Source organism: Olea europaea, unplaced genomic scaffold, assembly GCF_002742605.1.
Source record: "Olea europaea var. sylvestris unplaced genomic scaffold, O_europaea_v1 scaffold2174, whole genome shotgun sequence".
Classification (NCBI taxonomy): Eukaryota; Viridiplantae; Streptophyta; class Magnoliopsida; order Lamiales; family Oleaceae; genus Olea; species Olea europaea.
Genome location: NW_019239737.1, coordinates 34760 through 39088, shown reverse-complemented (window position 1 = coordinate 39088; position 4329 = coordinate 34760). Strand labels below are relative to the sequence as shown.

At 35.4% G+C, this 4329-nt stretch overlaps 1 long non-coding RNA gene across 2 annotated transcripts; it reads right to left on the bottom strand.

Moving 5' to 3' along the window:
• LOC111380595 lies at positions 1-3502 on the bottom strand. 2 transcript variants are annotated; one of them, XR_002700208.1, is made up of 4 exons: positions 3400-3502; positions 3229-3340; positions 2774-3140; positions 1-846 (listed from the first exon to the last, which is right to left on the bottom strand). It is a non-coding gene; the product is annotated as an uncharacterized LOC111380595 (long non-coding RNA). The 2 variants fall into 2 exon arrangements; XR_002700207.1 differs by having other exon boundaries at positions 3229-3502.
• Positions 3503-4329: the final 827 nt, after the last annotated feature.

The following is a 4329-nucleotide window of genomic DNA, read 5'->3' as shown; positions in this document are numbered from 1 at the left end:
TAGTAATGAGAGAAAAACAAGAAATTATGGAAGGCATCACTGAGAATGGACGGAACGTGAATAATTTGTAAAAGTAAATCCGTCGCGTGTTGCCATCTCTGGCCGTGTATGTAAGAAATTATGGAAGGCATCACTGAAAATGGACGGAACGTGAATAATTTGTAAAAGTAAAGCCGTCGCGTGTTGCCATCTTTGGCCGTGTATGCGTGTATATATTCTGCCTCCTTTTTGCTCTCTCTCGGTTTTTACAATTTCAGCCTCCGAAGTGTGTATAAAATATAGTATTTCCTCACCCTTGGTTTTCTGTGCGTCTCTATTACTGGCAGAAAAAGAAATCCCCAGCTCCCTCCAATTAATTCTCCCAACAGCCGTACCCCCTATCTGTGTCAATCACCTCTTGCCACCTCAAAATGTGTGCCAAAAAATATCGAATTCCTGCCAAAAGTTTCGTGCTTCTCTATAATATGGTGTGTGGAAAAATATATATTAAAATTGGCTGCTTCCTTCTCTTCAGTATATACGTGTATATATATATCAAAAGAAAATTCTAGCAGCCACAATGGTTGACTCACGAAAGGACTCCCATCTCTCCCTAATTCCTCCTGCGTGTACATCTTTATATAATAATTCCATAGCCACCAAATTTGACTCCAATTCAAAGCCTTTAATGTAATATTAATCATCAAGTCCTCAATCTTTCAATATAATATATTTCAGTTTTTGAGTTCCTCCATTGTGCAATCAACGTCCTCTTCAATTTTTCAAGTGTTGAATTTGTTCTTCAATATTGCATCCACTAGCCAATTTGTTCTTCATCCTTTCCATTTGCTCTGAACGAGTCCATCACTAAAAACAAACTAAAATTAACTCAAATTAAGTAGAAATTAATAAATTGACGACATAAAAACTTAATAAAATGGTCTAAATAAGTGCACAATTTGCACTCATCAATTATCATATGAAATTTTAGAGACATGATGAACATACTTTTCTTTTTCAATTTAAATAAGAAAATAATATGACATATCATCATAATCAATAAATGAAAAATTAGGAAGCTCGTTGACATATTTTCCAATTCTCATTTGCAAGAATGACTAATATTATACATAACTCACAAACTCAATAGGATCTGCAGAACCCATGAAGGACTTTACATGATTTTTGGATAAGTTCCATTATCGAGTAGCTAATTTTGATAGATATTTTCTTTGGATAAGCTGATTGCAGATATTTAGGGGGAAAAATAAATTGGCACTAAATTTTGTTTTTGACAAGTTTAATTGGAGTTAAATAATAGATTTTCCATTACTCCATGTTTTATTGAAGGAGAAAAGAATATGTTGCATGTATCAACTACTATGGATAAATCTGCAATAAACTTTTGAAAGAAATTGAATGCTCAAGGCTGTCAACCGATTTTGATAGGAACTAAGGATTAGTTTGTTGTTTCTGTTATTGTATCAAAATAGAAAGAGAACCAAAGAACATAGTGAAACCATATTTGACCTTTAACTTTAATAGATCTTGCAAACCCTCCCTCTAAAAGAGTTTCATTGCATACCGGCCACTCATATTGAAGCAAAGGTCATATAGAATCACTGGTTGATATGCTAGCATAAATTCATAAATTCTATTATCATTAACTAAAATAGAACGAATGAACAGAAAACACAAGGAAACATGGTATCTTTTCATACTTCATCCATTAATTATTATTAACGTCGATGGGGAAAAGTATATTAATGAGTATGCTAAGCAAGCACTTATTGAAGAAGCTAAATAATCTTCTTTAAAAGTTTTAGCAAGTCCAAAATCCCCCATAGCAGAACAAGAAGCAAGGAAGAAGATAATTAGTAGGGAGTAGGTTAGTTTTGAAGTGAATAAAAGACATAAATTTCAAATTCATCCAAGCAATCATCTTGATCTTTAGCAAGAAAGATGCTGGAGCACTGCCGAGAAAATGTTATGGAAATCAGCCCAAAAAAGCATTTAAGATACGAGAGGACCTATAAATAAACCATTTAACCAACAATGAACTATACTTTTAGGTTCCGATGGAGAACGAATCCAAGTAGATATTCATTATTGCATTAACTACCCAGAGAGAATGAGTTCTGGGCTAAGTTAATAGAGCTAATGAAGAATCTTCTATTTTGTAAAAAGGAAGTATTTTTATCAGGAAAATCTAATCAGCAAAGAAGTATGTAATTTTACTGGCAAATATTCACACCTCCTCTGGAAAGCATTGGCCATTTGGTTCATCAGTTCAGCCCTGATAAAGTCTAGTCATCCATAGCTCATAAACTCTCGAGAAAAAAGACAATCTAAAAAAAACTAAATTTTTGAGTGCATTCTAGTTAAAAAATTTATGGTACAAAACTCACATGTACTTATTGAAAATGATATTGTTTATTATTTAGTAATATTTGACAATACTACAAAGTCTATCTTACCAAATGAGCACAAAGTATACTTACAAAATAAACACCTACAAAGGCTTGAGAACTCTAAACAAGACTAAGATTAGACATTTTGAAGATGGAAACTTAAGAGTCAGTAATTGCTATGGTCCACTGTAAAATACTTTGATCGTTACTTCAAATCTTGTTTCTGAAGTAAGAGAAGGGAACTATCAGTTTGTGTTAATAATGAGCTTTTACGATAAATATTTAGGGGTTACCAATGTCATACACCGAGAACACACCATGTTATGTAAGGTAGACGGGGCAATATTAATGAATAAAAACAAGTTAAATTTTGTTCCTCGTACCTTCCAGTGAAATTCATGTGGCAGCTTTAAATTCGAATGGAAAGATGGCAGATGGCAATATTGAAAGATAGAGAGAACCATTCTTTTGCTTAATGCTGGCTTCGGTATAGCAGCCGTCGGAACCAGTAGGTGGACATCTTTGGGTATCTCTTGAGGGTTTTGAAATCAATATAGACAATGACGGACCTTGATGTGTACCTGAGTCTCTTTTCGAAATTAGAAAGCAATGTCCACTGGAAGTAGCTGATCACATTGGCTCCCTCATTGCTTGTTTCTTCAATTCTGCTAAATAGCTCTTTTAGTAGTTGATCCTTGTGGTCTCATGTAAATCCTTAGAACATGCAACACTTTCCCAGATCATCCATTCCTGCCAATCATGTGAAAATGATTCAACATTTAGATACTCGATAATTTTTCACCTAAGCATAAAACTTCCTTGAATATAGAATGCATACATAATGTACAATTCTCAGCCAAAATCATGGTAGGATTTCCACAAGTCTCTTTAATGTAGTTAACAGCTTTGTACAGACCCCATGGTACAATGTAGAGCCAATAAGATTGTGCCTAATTATAACAAATTCACAGTGAGCTTGTTATTAGCAGCATGGTTTCAGCTGAGTTACCCTTGGACCGATTGGCACTCCATGACAATCATCTGGAAAGGCAACATATGAGGTAATGTTATTCAGTAAATTTAGACGTTGATTTCAATGTCAAAAGAGAGAATCTTACTAGCATATCCAACATTCCAATCCTGCCGGTAGCCAAGGGGGGCTATCTTATTTCTTTGTGGATCATACATATAGTAAGCAGTATACTAATTTATGCCCATGAAATCAAAAGATCTCGTTACCATCTTAACCTCTTCTTTTGTGAATTTTTGGCAGCCATTAATTTCTGATGTAGATTGAATCTACAAACACACGACAACAATAACCAAACGGATTGAATTCAGAAACAAACTTTTATTATTTCATGAACAACCAAGAAAATCCTAGGAGGCGTCTTGTAGCGTCTTAAATATGAAAGAAAAGATAACCTACTGGGCCAGCAGTCCCAAAATGGGTTGGGCTACAAAATGGAAATAACAAATGCTGAAAATAAATAACACAAAAACTTAAAGTTCTGTTTTGACACACTAAGCGACTTCAAATGCTCAAAAACCCTCGTACGTCACGGCGAAACGGTGAGTTCAATCCGAAACGCTCGCTACCTTTCCGAAATGGGGTTATGGGCCCAAAACGGATACCAAACGCAAAAGTTACATCAATTTCTTTGAAAGTCGACCATCCAACCGTTCCATGTATGCCAATGCCTGTTCCTCCACATAAACTTCATCATTCTCCCCGGGATCAATGGGATTCACCCTCGAATCAGAACCGGTAGCACTATCTCCCACGTTGTCTCCATGGTATGGCAAAAGATGCTTTACATTAAACACATCAGAAGTCCGTATATGGGAAGGAAGTCGAAGGCGATAGGCGTTGGGGTTGATCTTCTCCACAATTTCCACTGGACCAATGGTACGAGGTGATAACTTCGAATGCTCATGA